This window comes from Peromyscus californicus, unplaced genomic scaffold (genome assembly GCF_007827085.1).
Source record: "Peromyscus californicus insignis strain IS unplaced genomic scaffold, ASM782708v3 Scaffold_15__1_contigs__length_86483966, whole genome shotgun sequence".
Classification (NCBI taxonomy): Eukaryota; Metazoa; Chordata; class Mammalia; order Rodentia; family Cricetidae; genus Peromyscus; species Peromyscus californicus.
Genome location: NW_026294447.1, coordinates 71186717 through 71209740, shown reverse-complemented (window position 1 = coordinate 71209740; position 23024 = coordinate 71186717). Strand labels below are relative to the sequence as shown.

The 23024-nt window shown below is 51.4% G+C and overlaps 1 protein-coding gene and 1 long non-coding RNA gene across 4 annotated transcripts in view; one reads left to right on the top strand and one right to left on the bottom strand.

Annotated features, from left to right (window-relative positions):
• The window catches only part of Mideas (mitotic deacetylase associated SANT domain protein), a 69865-nt gene that overhangs the window by 40944 nt on the left and 5897 nt on the right, over positions 1-23024 (bottom strand). The window contains exon 1 of one of the 3 annotated variants that reach the window (XM_052739326.1): positions 1263-1585. The exons of 1 other annotated variant lie outside the window; for it this stretch is intronic. The gene's annotated coding sequence lies outside the window, so the exon portion shown is untranslated. Of the gene's footprint in view, positions 1-42; positions 275-1262; positions 1586-23024 lie in introns of those variants that run through there. One more of the 3 variants, XM_052739328.1, reaches the window with a different exon arrangement.
• LOC128111109 (uncharacterized) lies at positions 2955-3810 on the top strand. The gene is made up of 2 exons (XR_008218481.1): positions 2955-3060; positions 3512-3810. It is a non-coding gene; the product is annotated as an uncharacterized LOC128111109 (long non-coding RNA).

The following is a 23024-nucleotide window of genomic DNA, read 5'->3' as shown; positions in this document are numbered from 1 at the left end:
CCCTCCCCAGCCACAGGGGCCACCAGGATCCCCTACACTCACGTGCCACGGTGGCCTCAAAGACCGGCCACTGCTCCCCTATCCTGCCTCCCCTGGGCAAACAGGTCCGAAGTGGGATGGTGGAAGCAGGAAGTAGCCGCCGAAGTTGTAGCCAGCAAAGTTTAAAACGAGGCAAGAAACTTCCCCTTTCATCTTTCCAGCAGCTCGGGCCAAAGATGGCTTTGGAACACTCAGTGGCCTCCCATTTGGGTGGCAGACGCCTCCTCCAGGTCGGCTTTGGGTCTGAGACTTGAAAGCCCCAGGTACTCCAAGTTCCTCAGCTTCCCAAAGTCTTTACTTTAAGGCCTGGGTGGGGTTGGGGTGGGGGGGCGCAGCAGAGGTCCACATGCCCCCTCATTGTGAGCGTGTGTGAGGCGGGGAATGATTAACTCCAACGAGCCCGCCATATGCAGGGCCCAGACGAACCCGGGCTCCAAAGCTCACGACAAGCCCCATGGAACACAGCACCCGGCCGGGGACGCGGGCGTGCGGGGGCGGGCGAGACAGATGACAGGTCTGAGGTGCACCAAGCAGCGCCGGGCGCGCGGGGTGAGGCTGCTCCACGCTCCTCGTCGTCCGGGGTGGGTGGGTGGGGGGGCCCGCGCGCGCTCAGAGCTCCAGCCTAGGCCTCTCCAGCACCGGCCCCGGCTCCCTGCCCCCACAGCACGACCACCCTCCCGCAGATCTGTCCCCGCAAAGTCCCCCGCGCCGACCCGGCGCCCAGCACGCTGCAACGATCAGGGGGCGCCCGCTCCAAGTTCTCGCAGCTCGCGAGCCTCTCGTCGCCGCCTCCCCGGCCCGGCACGCCAGCGGGTCCCTGCGGTCACCACGTTTCTCTGTCGCGCGCGCAGGAGCAGCAAGCCGCGATCCCCCAGCCGCCGGGAGCGGGCGTGGAGAGAGAAGGCTCGGGAGGGCTTTCCAGCCGGGGCCGCGCCTGGGGTGGGCGGGCCGCGGGCGAGCTGCGTAGCTGCACAAACACGGCGGGGCTGCGCTCGCTGCACACGCCGCTGCGGGGCGCGGGCTGCGGGCCGGGAGGAGGCGGGCTCCGGGCGGCCCCCCCGCAGCCGCTCCCGCCGCCCCGCAGGCCGCCGAAGTTGGGCTGCCGGAGGCCCCCGCGCGTGCCGAGCTGCAGCCACCTCCTCCTGCACGGTCGCCCCGGGGGTCCCCTGGCTGGCCGCGCCGCCCGCAGGCCTCGGCCGTCCCCGGAGCAGCACACCACTTACCCAGCTCCCGCCGGGCCTCCGGCCTCAGCAGTCTCCCTTCCTTCCGCCGCGGGCCGCCGCCGCGGGTCGCCTCCGAGGAGCCCAGCCGCTTGCACGCACTCCCGGATTTGAAAAACAAACAGGCGCCGTCGCCTGCCCGCGGCGTTCGCAGGGCTCTCGCCAAAGCCCGCTCCTCCCGGAGCTGGGAAGTTTGCTGGCAGGGCCCCGGGCGGGACGTGCGTGCTGTCACCCGCTGCTCGCGACCCGGCAGCCTCGGCGCGCCCCGCGCCCTTCCAGTCCGCCTCGAGAGCGCTCTCCCTCCCTGCGTGTCACCCCCAGTCCTGCGATGCAGTGTCAGGATTGCACGACTCTGACTCATCGGTTGAGCTCACAGCATGAAAAAAAAAAAAAAAGGAGAGAGAGAGAGAGAGGGCGAGAGGCAAGAGCGAAGGAGGAGGACTCGCTGGCGTGCTACAAAGGATTGCACAACTCGAGGGCTGAGAGCGCCGAGCGCCCAGTGGCTGGCCGGCGCGCGGCACGGCGGCGAGCAGGAACCAGCTCTACCACTTCATCAGCACAACTGTCTCTGGGCGGCCTCTCCGCCCGCGGGCTCCGCGCCGCCCACTTCCTGCGACCAAATAAGGCCGGGGAGGCGTCTTTAAACCTCCGGCGGCTGCCGGGGCTGGGGATTTCCAGCAGACCTCACCTCCACTTGCAAGGCTGCGGCCACCCTCCACCCCAAGCCTAGGCCTGAGCGCGCGCGCGCACACACACACACACACACACACACACACAGAGCCCCCATGGCTCTTCGGTAACCAACAGGGCCACGCGGCTTGTTCCTTGCACACCAAGGTCAGGAGGAGACAGTGACGAAATGTTTGGAAACCCATGCAGCCTGCTGCCAGGAAAGTGTGTGTGTGTGTGTGTGTGTGTGTGTGTGTGTGTGTGTGTGTGTGTGTGTGTGTGTGTGTGTGTGATGGTGGAGAGGGCACAAGTCGCTTTCCTCCACAAAGAAAACTGTGGCTTTGGAGATGGTAAAGCATGCACAATCCTCTCCGAGGCACTTTATTAACAGCCTTGCTGAGTTTCGATTTCTAAGCCACCAGCCTGCCCCTGATGTGAAGGTTATAGAGAAACCAGCCCTGTCCCTATAAAGGACTCATGTGACCCTTACTTAGGCGATGAAAAGCTCCTGGGTTGAATTCTCACAGCTCAGACCTAAGGTGGGCAGCGTTTACTCCAGGCCACATCCCTGTCCTACTGCCCCTTGCCTTCCTTAAACGTCCCTGACATAATTTTCTGGTTCCAGCACGTGATGCCATTTTTCCCGTTTAGTGGATGATGGGAAACTCAAGAGGTCTTCCAGAGCTGAGGGAAAGTCGGGTGTATTTTTGCTGTTTGGATGTTGCTGCTTCTTAAGATGAGTCAGAAGGTTTTTCCTCCAAAGGAAACACCACGGAGGAACACACTGTGTTCTGAGAGACACTTTCCCCTGGGACGGGTGTCAGGTACATCCCTTCCTGTCTCAGAAGTGGAAGGGCAGTAGAATTCTCACGCTGAGATTGCAGGGCCTGGGGCCTTCACCTTACCTAAAGAGTGGAGGACACAGACATCCAACAGAGAACCTTCTTCTTCACAGACACTTGCAAGACCTAAGTGGCATGGCTTCCCATCCATCCTCTTCCACCTCTTCGCTGGCTTCACGGCTACCTTTGTGCACCTGCACCTGGAAGGCACTCCTTCCCCAGAGGACAAGGGCTTACTTGTCCTCTGTCCTGACAGACAGGTCAAAGAATTCTAGCTACAAATACATACAGTAAGTATGCCAGGGGACTAGACCAGACGACCTCTTAAAAATCTCTTCTGGTTTAAGATCCGTGATTCTGTGATTGTGGAAATTGAATGGAGGAGCCTGGGAAACCCCTTTCTACAAGGAAAAGTCCAGACTCCCCAGTTTAGCATCCACTATGACAAGTCTCCAAACACTTCCCTGTGCAGCGATCTGAACAGCTGTGTGAGGATATTTTAACACTCTTCATTCACCAGATGGGAACACTGGATCAGAGAGCTTGCATGCCTTTGCATAAGGTCACAGGGTAACCCAATAATCTATCCCCTCTCTTCCTCGGCTCCCAAAGAGTAGGTCACTGAACCATTGAGGGACTGGGGGTACTCAGGTACAAGGTCCCCCCCAGGTAAAAGCGAGACTCTCGATGCTCCTGGCAGAGGCTGGATCTAAAAGCCATTTTGGGTTTTTCCATTTGTAGGCCTCTTTGTCCCTGTGGCAGTTCATCTAGGTGAGAAAAACAAGAGCAACCCCGTGGAGGCCCAAATTACTCGGGGTCTGAGAATCTGAGCTTGCTTTACCCAACAGGGCTGCTGCATAAGGGGATGATTTGACCACGGGCGTGTTTATACCAGGTGTTTGGAAGGGTCTACACTTGGCTGTATGGGTGTGCTTTGATCTAGCAAGGGGGAAGTCTTTTGCCTCTCTCCTTGGCATGTTATAAAAAGCCTTTTGAATAAACCTTTGAGGCTGCTGGGTATTGATCCAGACCCTCCCGAAGCTACCTGTGTTTCTGTCTTTCCTCTCATCCTCTGGGCCTACCATTCTATGTAATATTTTCCTATCCCTCTCTCCTCCAAAGATCCCTAGAAAAGGTGGGAAAGGTAGGAGCTGGACTCCCACAGTCCCCCACACAACCCACTTGGTCTCCGGGGTCCAGTATTTCCAGGTCCTTCATTAAACCTGCAGCCATGCTGACCTTCCTGAGGGCTCAGCCCCTGCAGCTAACCAGGGCCAGCCCAGAGGGAGCCCCTGAAAGAGAATACAAAACTAGTCTTGGGACATCTCCCAAATGACTGAGCTGGGGAGCACATTCCTAGAAGAGTCTGTCCACCATGGTGCCGGGCCCGGCCTCCCGGGAACCAGTGGGAGCCACGGCAAAGAGCATTTGCTCAGCCTGGTCTCAGAGGACTTCCTCCCCCGACCCCCCACAAACTGCTGGGCCTGTCCCAGAAGTCGCATGGGGAGGAGAGACAGGAGGCAAGACGCACAAGAAGTCAGTGGCCCTCAGGGAGCCACTCGCCTTGAGCATGCTTCTTCACTCAGGTAAACTTCTACATTTGGGCCACCTCAGAAAGGGGGGGGGGGTTGTCTTGACATGGCAGAAGCCTACCTCCCACCAAGCAAATGGGGTGGTGCTGAGGAAGCTACAGGCTTTCTGGGAAAGCCGTGGAGGTCAGTCTTCCTGCAGATATGACAAAGCAGCATCACTGACTTGTGAAGTGCCAGTTTTGGTTTTGAGAAGCTCTCCAGTCCCTCCCACAAGCCTCCGGGGCAACCAAGAAGGTAACCTTTTTAGAGTTGGGGGACTGGGGGGGGTATAGGGAGCAGGGAGGGGTTCCTGAGACTTTACCTAGAGAATGCCATTCTTTTTCTACCACCCCACTTCTTCCCAAACCCCGGGGGAGAGAGGAATACAGAGCTCCAGGTCCCTGTGTATCTGCTAAGAAACACTCCAGGAAGCAAAGCATCCTGAACTGGATTCCCAGCTCCGAGTCCATCTCAGGGTGGAGTGTAGCCTTAACAGAGGTTTCCTGGGATGATGTCAACTCTCATGACAGCTCAGAGGAAGGCAGCACTCCCCGGAGTGGCCATCACCTATGTCCAGCCCAGTAACCTCTTTAGGGGAGGGGGCAGGGTGAGGTTGGAGAGGTGGTTCAGCAATTAAGAACACTTGTTGCTCTTGCTGAGGACCTGGGTTCAGTTCCCAGCATCCACATGGTGGCTCACAACCATCCATAATTCCAGTCCCAAAGGATCTGACACCACAGGCCCAAGGCACTCATCTGGTGCACACACACACACACACACACACACACACACACACACACACACGCAGGCAAAAAACGTTCATACAAATCAAATAAATTATTTTTTAAAATCTTCCAAGGGGTGAATTTTATGGTACATGAGTTAAATCACAGTAAATATAAAGAATGGGGAGGGGCTTCCAAGAAGCCCAGGGTCTTATTACCCACCTATCTACCACCATTATCTTCCTGCTGGCATTGTCCACTACGGAATAATGGGGGGTTTTAGGGTGGGGCTGTAGCTCAGTGCATGAGGTCTTGCATTTAGATGCTAGGGGAGGAAGCTCAGGAAGAAAGGGAGGGGGAGGAGGAGAAGGAGCACACTCCTGTAACCCCAGGACTCAGGAGGAAGAGGCAGGAAGACCAGGAGTTCGGGGGCAGGCCTGAGCTACATACAAATACTGTTTAAAAAAAAAAAAGGTTTCTTCTCCCCGGCCCCCAAGTTTGCGTACTTGTTTCTTCTCCGTTCTTCCCTTCTCCACGGAAGTCAGTACACACGTGGAGTGTCAGTGCCCCTTCACTGGGGGCACAAACACCCGTGGAGTGTCAGTGCCCCTTCACTGGGGGCACAAACACCCGTGGAGTGTCAGTGCCCCTTCACTGGGGGCACAAACACTATCGAGGGCACCGAAAGTCCACAATGCCAGGTTCCTTACGTCTCTAGTTAGTTCCCTTTGCAACATAAAGACGCTATCTTTAGGACCTCCTTGCCTAGAGTTACAAGAAAAGAGAGAAAGTTGTGGGAAAGACAGGAAACCAGGACTGAGTCTGGATCCTGTCTAAAATAAATCTACTGAGCCATCTCGGGACAGTCTTCGAGAGACTTCGGAGTTTTTTGTTGTTGTGTTTTGCCTATAACAGCTCAGCTGTGTTCTAAGGGCTTATAACTGTTATTTCTCTGTGTTTATTCCTCCCCAATACCGTCCCCCTTTCAAGAACCTAATCCCAGGAAATATCCTTACACACACTCCCACCCAAAGTGGCCCCACTGGCCGCAGGATGAGCCTCTGCTGGGCTCCAGCAGAGGGACTATTTCCAGCATCAATCTGGTGTCTTACCCAAGGCTGCCCCCACTGCATGCCTCTTGTATCCCTTCCACTATACCTTCCACAACACTGAGAGCTCGGGTGGATTAGGGACGCCCCTCTGATGGCTGTGTCTTCTCCTCAGGCCTTACCAGGTCCTTCCTTGAAGGAGTGGACAGCTTAAAACCAACCCAGTCATGAAATTAAGCTGAGAAGGCCCTGCACTTTGATCTCATTTACCCCTGAGAACCAGGGACCCCTCCGCCTTGGCTCCCCGTTCCTTCACCTGTTCTGGGGAATGCCTGCCACATCAGCCCCCAGCTGTCTGCAGCCCTGGGTACTTCCCACCTGCCCCTCCCCTGCAGGCCTCGCCAGGTTCTGAGTGCCTTTGTCAGCCCTGAAAGGGAGCTTCTATAGATGTCCCCACTTGCTGCTGTCACTCTGGGAGAGACGTCTGGCTGGGTGCAGGGAGAAGAACAAAACAGGTGTGGCAGCCAGGGAGGGCTGGCCCGCAGAGCCGAGGGACAGAGACACCCTTTCTTCAAGGGATAAGAGCTGCCAGCTTCCCGGATACCTCATTTCAGCACAGTTCCAGGCCCACTGCAGAACCAGCCCTGGACAGACTCCCTGATTGGCTGTTGGCTAGAACTCAGCTTCTCCTCATCACTGCAGTGAGCCAGGAAGAAAGGGGATCCCCAGAGATCCAATGTGTGCAATGGAGCATGCTTTAAAATAAAAACAAATATTGATAAGTCATGGACTGGAATCCAAAATTCACAGTCACGGGAATAATCCAGGTTAAAAACACAGGTTAAGCCAGGCGGTGGTGGCGCAGCACTCGGCAGGCAAAGGCAGGAGAATCTCTGAGTTTGAGGCCAGCCTGGGCTACCAAGTGAGTTCCAGGAAAGGCGCAAAGCTACACAGAGAAACCCTGTCTCGAAAAACAAACAAACAAACAAAAAAAAACACAGGTTAAGACCTGAGTCCAAATCCTGGCTCACACTAGCCTGATGACCTTGAGCAGGCTACTTAAACACTCTGTTTGCTCATCTGCAAAGTGTGGATGAGAGAGTGAGTTTTAAATGTCTGGCCCACACTGGGTCTTTGATTTGCGGTGCCTGTCATTTTCCTCGCCTCCTTAGCTGATCTCTTTGCTCTGGCCATACATGCTGTGTGTTCCACAAGCCAGCAGAGTGCCTATTCCTTAGTAGTTCCTACCACCTCCTGCATAAAGCTGGGGCCGTGAACCAGGCTGTTAAGACACGTTCTCAGGACCACCTAACACTGTCCAACTTCCCAGCCCCAGTCCTCACACAGACAGACGACCTGAGGTTCTCCAGATGCTTCTTCCTCCTCACCCCACTTCTTCTCCCTTCGTCTGCAGGTAACCCGTGCCCAGGTGTCCCGGCGGACTGGCACCAGCAGCGCTTCTAAGAAGCCTTCCTGCATTCCTCCAAGCAAGGGAAGCCGATGCATGTGCATGCTGTTAGAGCTCTCTCATTTCACCAGGCTGGCACCTGAATGCTGGCTAAAGGGTTTTACCCACCGTCCCACCAAAGGAGCCTCTGGCGGGACTGACTAGCACGTGGGTGGCAGTCGGTGCGTGCTGCAGGGCTGCCTGTGGGCTCCAGCTGTGCTATCAGACCTCGCTTCCCGGCTGTTTTCCTTCCTCTTGCCGGCACTTCCTCAGCAAACCCCTTTCGGGTCTCTGCTTCTGCACAGTGGTCCTTGGGCTACCTTTACTCCACCATCGACACATGGTCCTACTCTGTCTGCTGACCTGCTCTCCTGGGTCAGAGCATCCTGGGCCAGAGCTCCTCAAAGGCTCAGCGTAGATCTTGGTAACCCTGACGTCTGTGTAGTATCTGCACTTGGTGGGTACTAGTGAATACTTCTGGCAAGAACTTTAATAAAACCATATATAGGAAGACTGCAAGTAATCGGTAAATAGATCATAATTTAATTGCTGCTTTCATTGCTATTCTAGTTCATTGATTCTTTGATGTACACTCCGTCCATTTGAGCCCCTCTGAAATCAGTATGCTTGTGACAATGGATAGCATGTATTTGTTGTGGTGGTTTGGTTTGGTTGGATTTTGGATTTTGGTTTCCATGCGTGAGAGAGGATCTTACTGTGTTGCCCAGACTGATTGCAAACTCCTGGGTTCAATCCATTCTCTTAAAACACCTTCAATATTGGGTCCGTAGGCCTGCATGTATGATTTAAGTGCCAGAATTTTCTCTTTTTAAAATGTTATTTTATTATTGTTAAAGAGTGTGTGTGGAGGGGGTGGTATTGGTATGTGCATGTGAGTACAGGTGCCAGAGAGTCCAGAAAAGGGCACTGGATCCTCTGCAGCTGGAGTTACAGGTCGTGTGAGCCACCTGATCTGGGTGTTGGGAACCCAGCTCAGGCCCTCTCCAAGAACAGTATGCACTCCTACTTGCTGAGCCAAATCTCCAGTCCCATTTTCTCTTTTTAGCTTGACATAAAAGAATAGTACTTATTGGAATCAGTGGTTCCTTAGGTTCAGTGGTATATGATATTGTTATTACTGACATGTGTCTTCTGGGTCCTAGAACCTACAACATGCAGTCCACTCTGTTACCAGGCCTCATATCTAAGCTTGTTAGCTGCTGGGCATTCAGGTTCTCATAAAGCAACCTACAATTTTCCATGGAAATGAAAGACTCCTGTGTCCAGGTACCTCAAGAAATCCTGAAGAAGGCAGGTCCCTAGGATGTGGTGCAGAAACTCTGGACTGAGAAACTTGAACAAAGATCTAAGGTTGACTCTTCCTCAGTTTTCTGGATGATCGTACACAGAGCCCACCTAACATATTTATCTAGGGCATGCCTGACCAGCACCCTGGGAGGAAGCCATTATCCCATTTTATAGAAAAGGAAGCTGAGGTTGGAGAAGGCGAAGCTGCTCTCCCAAGGTCATACAGATGGAATTCGACCTTGGACACAGATTCTGTGTTTCCCAAATAAGGAAGCTGAATAAAATGGGGGGATGTAGATTGGAGCCTGGAAAGCCATTCTCCCTCACAGAGATATTTTATCTGACCCACATATTATCTTTTATTTTTAACTGACTTTACTGCCAAGTTGTTGGGTTTTTTTCATCAGGAGATTTGGGGACTAGAGAAATGACTTGGCAGCTAAGAGAACTGACTGCTTTTCCACAGGACCTGGGTTCAATTCCCAGCACTCCCATGGAGGCTAAAAACCATCTGTAACTCCAGTTCTAGGGTGTCTGACACCTTTATCTGGCCTCCTTTGGCATTTTGCACAAGCTGTACACAGACAGATATGCAGGCAAATCTCCACATGCATAAAATAAAAGTAAATAAACCTCAAAAATTTTTAAATAAATCAGGGGATTTAAACTGGAAATTAGAGTTTCTGGTTTGTCATAAACAAACAAACAAAAAAACAGTGGAAAGCAGAGGCAGGGGGATCTCTGTGAGTTCAAGGCCAGCCTCCTCTACAGAGCAAGTTCCAGGCCAGCCAGGGCTACACAGAGAAACCCCGTCTTAAAAAAAAAAAACCCTCAAACAAACAAAAACCAATCAGCTGGAGCACTGGCTGCCTCTGACTCTCCTTGGAGAAGGAGTGGAGGGTGCAGCCAGAGGCATGGCAGACACACTACATTACACACCACACATTCTAATTTTCTGCTGTTCCTGATCCTTCCTAGGTCATGAGCTACCATCATTTATCATCCCATTTGTAGCAGCTTATCATTTTATTCTCCCAGTTCCCAGATGGCCTTTAAATGCACGACCCTTAGACCAGATGAACTCTAGGGCCCTCTCCAGTCTAAAGCCTAGGGTTTCTCTCCAGGCTCTCTCTGAGCAACCGCCCTCCAAGCAGGTCACCTCTGAACCTCCTGCTGAAGCTCCCCAGACAAACCCCTGCCCCCTTTAACCTCCTGCCCTTCAGCCTCTATCCAGGGCTCCCCCAGGGCCTATCCCTTTGTACCCCGCCAGTCAAAGGCTGAAGGCCAGAGTCACCAGAGTGGTCAACCCCTCAGGTGTGAGGATGAATCAGACAAGATTGTGGAGTGGGCCCCACCCAGGCAGGGAAGGAGGAAGGACTTCGTATTTCCCAAGAGGAAAGCAGGAGATACATGTAAGCAGAGGTTTCTGCAGCTGAAGGAGATGAGCAGGGTTTGACACATGCGGAAACACAGAGAGCAGATCACCAGGAGGAAAAATGTAGTCTCAGCAGCGATTTTAGGATATGCAAATCAGAACACCATTAAGGCCCCATTACAGCTGAGTCAACTTGAAAATAAATAAATATTTAAGACAAGAAAGCTGCCGTGGGGAGACAGCCATAGTCACAGCGGTGACACGGTAACCTGCTTAACCTAGAATGTGATCTGACACCGTGTTATAAGAATCTAAGACTCGCCGGGCGGTGGTGGCACACGCCTTTAATCCCAGCACTCGGGAGGCAGAGACAGGCGGATCTCTGTGAGTTCGAGGCCAGCCTGGTCTACAGAGTGAGTACCAGGACAGGTTCCAAAGCTACAGAGAAACCCAGTCTCGAAAAACCAAAAAAAAAAAAAAAAAAAAAAAAAAAGAATCTAAGACTCTGATCGGGTAATTATGATTGGGAGACCATGAAAACAATCCAAAATACCACCCAACACAGTTGGAATAAGAGACACTCACAGCAACTCTCTATAGAGCCGAGAAACCGAGATCGACTTTGATCATGGGACGGTAAGATACAGCGGCAGGATGAAATGTGAATGGGCTCAACACCCCGACCAATCCGGGGAAATCACATGAAGTGACAAGATTAGCCCAAAGAAAGGTGTAGAGGCAGACTTGCAAACAGACGCCCACAGGAACATCAGATGCAATCCGATGAGAAGTCTGAATGGTCCAAATTGTTGCTGTGTAATGTTTTTAAATGTCAGGCTGATGGGGACAGTTTAAATCACAAGGATTATGACGATCCTGACCAGGATGGGGAGCCACAGATCAAATTTCCTCAAGGTACAATGGGGTGGGGGTGGGGGGGTCCCAGAGGGACAGATAGGCTCCAGCCCCAGGCACCTAGATGAAGACAAGAAAAGAACAAAACAGGTACAGGAGGGGGTAATGGTCGTGGGCAGAAGGACCCCAGAACTTTATCTGGACAGTTTCGAAAGACACCTGTCACGGAAGAAAAGCAGTTGCCCAAATAAACCCACACCATTTAACCTCCAGCGTTCTCGGCGCTGACTCTCACAATGTGCGCTCTCAATTTTACTAATACTTCGTTTCAGCAGCTTCGAAGGCGATACCAGAGCTCTTTGTGGGCTAGCCTAGGAACCCAGAAACCATTTATAGCATCGTTTCTATGGAGATGTGTTTCAAGCTTCAAAAGAAAACTGAGCAGCTGACAACCCGGGGGCACACACATTGTCTCTAAATTAGGGAACTGAGATGGGCTGGTCCTGAGCTCAGGAAGGTGGCCTGCTACTTAGATTCTGCAGTAATTATATGCAACCACCATCAGTGATCAGAACTGAGCTCACTGTCGGGATAGGGCGAGGATGGAATCAGAGCACCTAGGAATGGATGCCATATGCAAGGGAGATGTGAGAGACTGAACCCTGACCCTAAGTACACTCAGGAGCATTGCTTGTCCCGGAAGACATGAAACTCTCCTGACTACCCCTCCCGAGCATCCAGGCAAGCCCTGAACCCACACTTATTCCAATTCCTCTTTGACCCTGGCAAACCTCCAACCACGAGGCCCCTATTTCAATCCGAACACAGACCAAACAACTCCCAGATCCGTGGCAGTTCTGGAATTTGGTTTTAGCCAGACATAGGCTTAAGATAACGGGGTCCTAGATAGGTCTGGACATATCCAAGCCCATCTCCAAGTTCTGTTACAGTGGCCCTTGTTTTCGCAAGTTCCAACCTGCCCACTCAAGATACACCCAGAGCTCTGTAGCCCCACCCACTCTACGACTTCAAACCCGGCCAGTGAGTCTCCATTTCCTGCCGGGGGTCACAATCCTGGGCTGGTCACAAGGAAATGACAAAGAAAAGGGTCTCCAACCAGAACCCCGTGTCAAGAAAGTTCCCCACTCTGAAGAGAAGGCTACACAGAAGGGGCTAAAATGAGAGAGGCTGGGCCATCGGCCGGGCACCACACACTCAGAAGGGCCCTGATTTGACGAGGTGATCAGAAGGGTGGGTCTCAGCGGCAGTACAGCCTCAAGCTGCAAGCAAGCCGGTGACAGCATGGGGACTCGGACGCTCTCTTTGACAAGCCAGAGGTGGATTGGACAAAGGTGGAGGCTTCCGATGGCCAGCACTGAAAAACAGCTCCAAGTCTCATACTAAAATACGGACAACAGTGGACACACCCAAGACACTACCTCACTAGGGCCCCACCTGGCTGACGCTGGGCTGTGGAGGTCAGCTCGCAGAGCACACCCTCCTGCTGCCAATTAGGGAGGTGCAGAAGACTGAGCTGGCTCTGGACACCTGTGGCTCGGGCTTGCAAGTGAGTGGGTGGCACGGAGCCGCAAGGGCGACATGCTCATCCTGCTGCCTGGATCCCTGGAAACTCAGACGTGAGCAACCTTCTGGGTCTCTGAGCCACCCGGGGTTGCGTGGCCCAGTGGCAGGAGGCCGAGTCCTCGTGCCATGAACCCTGACTGGTACAAGGCTAGCCAGCCTGTGAGGTCAGGCCAATCTGGATTCCCCAGCCCCAGCATGCGGCGACCGTGGCTGATAAGCCAGAGCAGTTGGGCCTTTCTGGTGGTGACAGATGGGAGGCTTGGTGTCCCTCCCTGACTTTCCCACCCATTTCCAAAGTCTTTGATGTTGCAGCCTAATCTTTTTAAAAGTGTCAATGCTATACATCAAATATACAGATACTGCAAGCATAACCTCTTTCACCTAGACCTGGTGTTTGCATTATGTCACCTCAGGCTATGGCCAAGCACTCAAGATTTTATGCCTAGTATATCCATAGGCAGTTTGATGTCTCACTTATTTTCATCAAAATTCATCAACATTCTCCCATGAATTAGCACCATCTTCATATAAATGCAACACAAGACCCCCACCCAGAGTCCAGGTATCACAAATTACGTAGCCACGTGGAACCCCGAAGCCATGAACAGTTTTCTTGCTATTTTAAACAACACTGCCTCAAATATTTTCATACTTAGAGCTTTCTATTCCTTTTTAGAACCATTTCCTTAGAATTAATTCCCAAGAGTGGCACTAATAGGTGAAAGACAATTAGCATTTTCTTACAGCTTCAAGCTTGGCATTTAAATATATATATATATATATATATATATATATATATATATATATATATATATATATATATATATATATATATATATATATATATATATTGTTCCCTGTGAGTTAGGATTGTCTTATTTTCCAAAGGTCTCTTGACAATACCTCTCAATTCCAGCAATCAGGGTACACCCTCTTCAGCCCACCTCCGCCTACCAATGCTAGGATTGAACTCAGAGCTTTGTACATATCCATCTCTCTCTACCCCTGAGGGTGTGAGTGTATGTGTATGGGGGGGTTGTTTGTGTATGCGTGTGCACACAGCCAGTGTGTCCCAGTAATCCTCCTGCCTCCACCCCATGCCCAGGTCTGGGGTTATAGGTACACATACATGGCCAGGCCCAGCTTTTTATGGGAGTGTCAGAATCCAAACTCAGGTTATCATGCTTGTTCAGCAAATGCTCTTACCCCGCCGAGCCATCTCTCCACCCCCTGAATCTACTCTTAAAATGCATGTTTTCGGGTTGGAGAGATGGCTCAGCGGTTAAGAACACTGGCTGCTCTTCCAGAGACCCAGGTTCAATTCCCACCAGCACCTACATGGCAGCTCACAACTGTCTGTAACTCCAGTTCCAGGGGATCTGACATCCTCATACACACATACATGCAGGCAAAATATCAATGCACGTAATAAATAAGTAAACAGTTTTTAAAGCGCATGTTTTCCAGTTCTTCTGTGGGTTGGGCATCTGGAGTAATAGCCTATGACTGAATGCCCTGTGACGTTGGAGGTGGCATGACTGATTGGTTGATAATACATATTGATATATAACTGACACAGAACGATAAAGAGACATTCAGAAGGCTGGACAATAGAGGGCTGGGTAGAAACAGAGAGGAGTGGGTCCACAGAGATAAAGACTAAGGCAGTGTCCACACACTGGCCATCCTAAAACAAGCTGGAACCTCTCTGAAACATCAGACTCATACATCTGCCATCTACGCTGCCCCCAATCTGATCTGCCCAGAGCAAAGATGGGCTCCTAAAAGGCAGAGGAAACAGTACGTACTTCCAGGCTTTGGAAATCTATCTAGGAACAACAAAAGCCGTGCACTCAGCGCTGAACAAACAGGCCAGGCACTCAGGTTCTGCCCACGGTTGCCTCAGCTTTGAGAGAGACAGTCCAGTTCAGCAGTCACACTGAGAACGATGTTTCCCACACTGCTCTCCAAGAGGCACACAGACAGACCCAAGGTGTCTCTCTGGTGAAGGACTGCCTCCATGAGACCTCTGGTTCCCACCCCAAGGCACCATGGCAACCACCTGGCAGGCAGCGTTTCCAGGCTTGCAGCATCTCCAAATGGGAAGGACCTCATGTGTTCCAAATCATTTTACAGACGCACAAAGGCCCCGAGTTTCTGCTTTGGGGCTCAAGCTACACCCTGAAGTCACTGTCAGGAAGATAAGTTTCTCCCCACCCGCTAACAGGAAGAGCGACTAGACTGAGCAGGGCCTTCGTCCGAAAGAGCCCTGTTTCTCTTCCTTCAGTGTGGGCTGGACTCGTTCACCCTCATTCCCGCTGTGAGGAGCCAGCAGAACGCCGTGCAGGAGAGCTGAGGGCCCTCTGAGGGCAGTCAGGATGGGTGGGAAGGCAAGTCTGCGACCCTCAACCAGTTCCTCGCCACAGACACCAGTCAGGATGTTTCATGTGAGTTCTTCTCAGAGTGGGCAAGCCTAGCTGCTGGGATTCCTAGGCCCTAACTCCCCTTCTGCCCTCACCAGGGTCTTGGAAGTCTCACAGAAATAGCAGAACATCAAGGGGTCATCTGTAGCAGCAGGGCCTAAGGAAGACTGGGGTCAGCGAGGGGGCTGTCCTGCAGACGACCAGCTCCGCACGCACACCTAACCACCTGACTGCCAGGTCCCATCCCACTGCACCCACGGCCCCCCAGGCTGCCCTTAGTGTCTTCCCTGTGTAACACCTACTGTGTGCTCGGCACAATTCTGGACCAGTGAGACTCCAGGCACACCTGCATCTGACTCCAACATCTCACAGCTGGAAAGAAAACTGAGGCCAGCAACTCAAAAGGTGGTGGCTCAAAAGGGCCACATGGAAGCAGGTGATGTCTAGATGGTTCTGTGGACGTCTGCCAAGAGGGAAATGGGCAGGGAGGACACTCCACAGAGAGGGAACAACAGTGAGCACAGGCAGAGAGGAGGGATGGTAGATCCAGGAGCAGTGAGAACTCCAACGGAAGAGACCACGTTAAGGCATCAGGGTTCAGGGGAAGGTGGACTGGGCCTTAAGGCTTCGGTGCTGTTGGAGGAAGGTGGGGTTTCTCCTGCAGGATGTGGGTAGCTCTGAAGGCTGTTAAGAAGGGTGACATGACCAAAACTGTATTTTAATAGAATAACTCAGGTCCCTCGAGACTTCATTTCCGCTTTAAAGCTGCTCTTCACACGATTTATTTCATTTGGATATACGTGGGCCAGTTCAGCGTAAATGGGCTCAAAATCAACATGACCAGGAATGCAACTTTTCCCCCACCAACCTGGCAATCCTGACCCCACGTTAGTCACTAAGCTCCAGCATCAGGGGAAAAGTCCTAGAACACTACTGACAGTCACCACAGCTAAGCACTGGTAAGTCCAACATCGCATTTTTCTTTTCGTTTTTTTTTTTTTTTTTTTACAGAAATTAGTTCATTTGTCTACGGTTATTGGAACCAAATGACCACATTTTTTCAGTCAGGGAGCCCTTGTTTCAGAAAGACAGTGTGAGGACAAGAAGGGGGCTGGAGCTCACAATTACTTTTGGAAAATCGATCAAGGATGTGACCAGCAATGCTGACAGCCCCAGACAGACAGCGCCCTAGCTCCGATCTCAGGAAAAACACTGGGTAGATCAACTTAACCTAGACTGACATCTTCAGAACTGGAGGTGTGCTCACTGCTGGGGCACCAGAGGCCTCAACTGTTACACAAACCAAACCAGAGGCCAAACACAAACCTCAGATCTGAAAAGCAAGATGGCACCCTCCCAAACGCCTCACGATTCTGTGAGTCTCCCGCAGCCTTGGCAGAGGAACAAAATTCAAGTCGTAACTATTACCTAGAGAGTGCCATGCCTTGATGTCTGTTCTCACGGGGCAGCGCTGAAGCTTCCCAAATGGAGTCAGACGTGCCGGCCTCCTCACGTGCTGGGATGCTCATCCTTTTCCCCTGGCACGGCTCCAATTCCAGAAAAGAAACCCAATTGCTAAGGAGACGCTTGGCTCTCCAGAGCATACAAGAATTCTAAAGCTCAGCCGAAGGTTAAAGATTTGGAAAGATGTCCAAAAAGATTATGGTCAAGAAGTGGATGTTTTAAAAGCCCAAGAGGGATATCCTGTCTCTTTCTCCCACATCCAGCATGTCCAAACAACCTCATCTAAGTGCTAGAATGGATTCTTGCGGGGGGGGGGGGGGGGGGGGGGGGGGGGGGATGGGGACGGGATGGGACACCTGTCTATTCAGCCTGTGCACCCCTCCCTCAGTTTCAGACACCTGGTATTGAGACCCAAGGGGAGGCAGAGTTCCATCCATCACTGGAGAAGCCACAAGCTCTCAAGCTTGGCTCCTAGGGACCAGCAACAAGCACGCAGAAAGATAAGGTAAGCTGAGCTGACTGAATGCCCAGCCTGGGCTTTGCCTAGAGTAGCAGTTCCCAACCTGTGGGTTGAAACCTCCTTTGGGGGGGGGGGGGCGCGGGGGGGGTCACATATTGACATCCTACATATCAGATATTTACATTCCGATTCATAACAGTAGCAAAATTATAGTTATGAAGTAGCAACGAAATAATTTTATGGTTGGGGGCAGTCATCACAACATGAGGAACCGTATTAAAGGGGTACAGCCCAAGGAAGGCGTAGAGAGGGAGTAGTACCAAAAGGCAGGGAAAGTTCAGAACTCATTCTGAAGGGGGTGGTACCACCCGGGCCTGTTCTCAGCAGTAACTATGGGCCACGGTCTTCATCACCTTGGCTCTGATTCTGGCTATCCAACTTCCCACAAACTCTGGTTGATTTCCGAACCTTCTTCCAGGACATCCAATGAGACACCAGATAACCTTCCAGGAAATCTCTCTTCAGTTCTGCCGGAGTCTCCTTCTACTTGTAGACCTAAGAACTGGGTTTACCCTGGTATCTCCCATCTACAACAGACAACCGTGGCCCATGAAACACCACTTCACTCAAGCCTCTGTTTCAGTTGGGGTGGTAGCCCTGTGATAGGATGCTTGGCACACATCAAAGCCCTTGGTTTGATTCCCAGCCTTGAGGAGGGGAGGAGAAGGAATGGGAACCGGGAGAAGAGCTGCCTCTGTCTTCCCCTCTGTGAAGAATCTAATTAAAACACCGATCACTATCCCAAAGGGTCACAGCCACCTGAGAATAACCAATTCGGCAAGTGCTAGAAAGGCCGGATATAACTCTGGCTCTCAATCTGAACAGACACCCTGCATTAAAAGTATTAGTTTCAGGGCTGGAGAGATGGCTCAGTGGTTAAGAGCACTGGCTGCTCTTCCAGAAGACCCAGGTTCGATTCCCAGCATCCATGTGCCGCTCACAACTGCCTGTACCCCTGTTCCAGGCGATCTGATACCTAGAGATACATGCAGGCAAAACCAATGAGCCTTGGGGAAAAAAAAGTATTAATAACAGAAAGAAAAAGCATCCCTGCTGCCTTGGACCCTCCTCTACTTCCTCATCAGAGAAAAGTGGAGCTGGACTGAGGAAACTCAGGTTGTACATCTTACACACACCACTTCAATTCGGGGCGGCTGATGCTCCGCCTTGTTCACGGGGAAGCCACATCACATAAGATTGCCCCCCCCCCGCCTCCCCACAATGGCAAAGCCTCAACAACCTAATTCCTTAACCAACATGTCTTCCAATGCTCTCTTTTGAAACTTCTCACTGATCAATGGCAGGTCGGCTTTAACCTAATTTAAGAAACACTAATGGAGAACTCTCACAAAGTACAAGGTACCATCATGCCATGCACAAACTCACAGTCCTCATTCTCATCCAATGCCCCGTTTTCTCTCCCTTTGGAGATCTGCCTGCCTCTGCCTCCCAAGTGCTGGGATTAAAGGTGTGTGCCACCACCAAGCACGACATCCCATTTTTCTGTTTCCTTCCTTCCTCACCCCACTGCCTTCTCAGTCTCTGTCAAGTCTCTTCAGCCACACCCCTTAACCAGTGATTTCCCCCCTTCCTCCTTTCATGACGTCATTTTCTCTGTGAGCTCCTACTGCTCTCTGTGTACTGGTGATCCCCCAAAAATCTGCTCCAGAATGTCTAACAGACCAAGGAGGCCAGAGAGATGATCAAGTTTGTCCAGAATCACAGTCATCATATTTACTTAGATGCTGTGTCTTGGGATAGCCTGGTGAAAATCAGGTGGGTTACTGGGCTGGAAAGGCCAAACCCCACAGGCTGTATTTGAGGGGTTTCCTTCCCCAGACCAATTTGCCCCCTGGACATCTCTCTCAGATACTCCACAGGTTCCTCCACCTCAGCACAGCTGACTCAAATTTCCCCTAAAATCTGTTTTCCCTTCTGTGTCTTGAGCAGAAATCTGAGCTCACCTTTTGACTTCTTCCTTGCATGGAACATTCAGTGGGCCCATCAAGCCACAGCCCTGACCTCCTTCACCAGCTTTCTCCCTCTCTCAAGGACTGTAATAGCTCCTCGGTGCTTCTGTTGAAGTGAACTTTGGAAAAGAAACCCTCATCCACCCACACCCCTAGGCAGCCCCCCATCTAGTTTTAGCCCCACCCCCACCCCCCAGTCTCAGGAACGGTCCAGACCTCTCTGCCGGCATGTTCAGCCAGCCCATGACCTGGTTGCCCCCCATCTACTTTTAATCCCCCACCCCCAGCACCCCCCAGTCTCAGGACCGGTCCAGACCTCTTTGCCGGCACATTCAGCCAGCCCATGACCTGGCTGCCCACTCCCAGCAGTTCTCATCGGTCTCTGCCACTTGCAATTCGCTCCCAAGCGGATGTGTCGCAGCTCCAGGCCTTGCTGAACTGTCCCGTCTCTACACTATCCTGGTTCCCTTTGCCACCTGGTGGATACCTACTTGCTTTCAGACTCCTCAGCCCAGGCAGCCTCTCCTTCGTTGAGCGGGCTCTCCGAACCCAGAGACCCACCTGTCTCTGCCTTCTGAAGTTAAAGGCGGGCGCCACCACCACCCGGTGTGCCCGCATGGCACACAGACCCTGCAAGGTGTAATGTCTTCCCAGGCCTTTCCTGTCTCCACTCTCGCTTGACCTCAGAGGAGGTAACTAGTCCTGAACACTGAATTATCTAATGTTTAACTGCTCTTGGATGTTATGCCCGACTGTCCCCTCACGGACTGCAAATGTGGAGAGGAAGCTTGAACCCTCTTCATCATTGTGCCCCTAGTACCACTGTACCTCACCGTCCTCATCATTGTACCCTCCAAAAATGAATGTGGCGTGAGAGAAAGGATGGAGAGAGCTAGGGAAAACACCTCGTAAACCACACCGTGCAAGGTCACCCCTGCTATGGCTATGACCAACTCTCTTCTCCACAGCTGGGGAAATCAGATTCGAAACACCACCTGCTAGAGCCCCCTTAGAGAGGCGTTAAAAGAAACCTCAAGCCTCTGCCTTCCCTAGTGTGAGACAAAGCCCAGACATGGCTGCTGGTTCCTAAGGTACCCCACGGGGTGTGCAGGAAAAGACACAGATTCCTGTCGGTCGCTTCTCTGTAAGCCTCTTCTTGTTGGCCTTCAGTGGGAAGGTCAAGGAAGGGCAGAGACAAAGAGAGGGCATACAGCAGGGCACAGCCTGAGAGCAAGGTACCCCAACACGTGGGCAGGGCACCCTCTCAGCCCCGCATCAAGTACAGGCAACCCAAAGGCAAGGTTTTCTTCTGCAACCCGAGGTGATCAACCACAACTGAAAACCTGCTCTGTGGCTCTCCTCTCCATTATCCCCTGTGCACCTATTCAAAGAGCTTTTCTTATTTAACCCCCTTTAGTTATGTCCTAGCTTACTGTCCCCCACGACCTTCCTTCCCACGAGGCACACAATGGGCTCTCTTACCATGTTCATTTACATTATACAAATTCAGAGAGTCAAGCTTACTAGAAGGGAAGAGAGAGAGAGCAGGACACAACGGGAGGGAATAGGGCGGGGAGGGGGGGACAGAACATAATAGAACAAGAGGAAAAATAGCTGTGTAAACCCCCTGTTCCAATCAAGGGGAAGCATGGGCTAAAGAACCCCAAGCGTGTTGTGACTGGAATATCAGCACCCTGTGTCACACAACAGCATTTAAAGCCACACCTATTTCATACTACACATCCCTCTTCACCTAGTCTTCAATCTTGGCTACTGCACCCTCTTCTATAAATACAACAGGTTAAGATAAATTTAAATGCCAGGTGGCAGCAGCGCACATCTTTAATGCCAGCACTGGGGAGGCAGAGCCAGGCAGATCTCTGTGAGTTCAAGGCCAGCCTGGTCTACAGAGGGAGATCCAGGACAGGCACCAAAACTACACAGAGAGACCCTGTCTCGAAAAACCAAAACAAAACAAAAAAAAGATAAATTTAAGTATCAAGAGCCTACGTGATCTAGGCATCATGGTGCATGCCTGTAATCACAACACTGGGAAGTCAGCTTTGACAAAGAGCAAACTCCAAGACAGCCCGAACACAATGAAGGACCCAGTCTCAAAAAAGAAAAAAAGGAGCAAAATATGGCTACTGTACATCTGCTGTCCCCTAAAGGGCTTTCAATGGTTAATCTTAATTATATATATTCTTTTTTTCCCTCCCGAGACAGGGTTTCTCTGTGTAGCCCTGGCTGTCCTGGAACTCACTCTGTAGACCAGGCTAGCCTTGAACTCAAGAGATCCACCTGCCCCTGGCTCCCGGTTGCTGAGATTAAAGGCGTGTGCCATCACCACCGAGCTATATATTAGTATTCTTTACTTACCGACTGTCCCACCAAATTCCATCCTCCCAGTGACAGATTCACCCTCAAATAGCTCTACCCTCTGAGTCTCACCTGGGCTACAAGGCCTCTATGAGTATGTGGGACCCACTTTAGACCCCTCATCGTGCCAGCGATGAGAGCCCTCTAGCTGCCCCATGACACTGGCCCTATGTTAACCTGCTGTCTCAGGGTATCTGTGTTGCTGGACCTTCTCTTCATGCCTCTCGGGAGCTAGGACGGTTTCTCTACCTTCCTGGTGTTTATCAAGCCACCATTCTGCACCTAGAATATACTAAATCACTTTGCTGACCAAGAAAATGGCTAGAAAGCTCGGGGCAGAGGCTGGAGAGATGGGGTCAGCAGTTAAGAGCACCGACTGCTTTTCCAGAGGACCCAGGTTCAACTCCCAGCACCCACATGGCAGCTCACAACTGTCTGTAACTCCAGTTTCAGGGGACTCAAAACTTCCCATGGCAAAACACTAATGCACATAAAAAAAAAAAGCCAGAAAAATTATTAAAAAGAAAGCTTGAGGGACTTATCAAGTTGCTAGCTAGCAATTAAACTCAGTTAAGGGCTAAGGGTATAGCATGGTATACCCTTAGCAGGAAGTTAGCATGTGTGAAGTCCTGGGTGGGATACCCAGGACAGTGGGGAAGCAGAAGACTGGGGAGGAAAGAAGGGGAGGGGTGGGGAGGGGAAGGGAAGGGAGGGATGAGGGGGCAGGGAGTCCAGAAACTGCAGTGAGCTAACATAACAGTGAACAGCCTACTAAATACACAGCCTGCTCCCTTCTTAAAGACTGCCCTTACAACCCTGGGTTTTTCTTCCTAGTTTCTCCTTTTAAATACTATGGGCTATCTTAAGGAATCTTTGGCTTACAGATAGATATATTGGAACTGATCACTGCAATCATTAAGATGATCACACAGGATGGCTGATGGGAATGGAATGTCCGTTCACCAGCTATGTGACCAAAGAGTGGCACCGTATCCTCTCTGCGCTTTAGTTAAACACGACAGCTTGAGCACAAGCAGCTTTCCAGCTTCAGATCCTTCACAACATAGACCTTGGGTGATGCTGGAATCACTGCGGCTATTATTAAACTAGGGCAGGTAGATGAGAGTCCCTAAGATCCCAAGTTCATTATCTTGTGAAACAACAGATTCTAAAAAGTACTGACGCACTTAAATTCGATTTGGTTTCAGTTCAGAAGTGGTTGTCTATGAAAATCTAACCCCACCAGCAGGCAGCCATTAAGAATTTCCAACCAGGTCCGGCAGTGGTGGCGCATGCCTTTAATCCCAGCACTCGGGAGACAGAGCCAGGTGGATTTCTGTGAGGTCGAGGCCAGCCTGATCTGCAGAATGAGATCCAGGACAGGCACCAAAACTACACAGAGAAACCCTGTCTCGAAAAACAAAAGGAAAAAAAATCTTTTTCTCATAGTTAATATACATTTATTCTAATTCTCTTTATTATATGTATGTATGTTTGTATGTATGTATATATAGCAATCTCTTTTGTCTGTGTTGAGATCATTTTGAGACTTATTTTATACTATGTAACACATCATTTGAATTT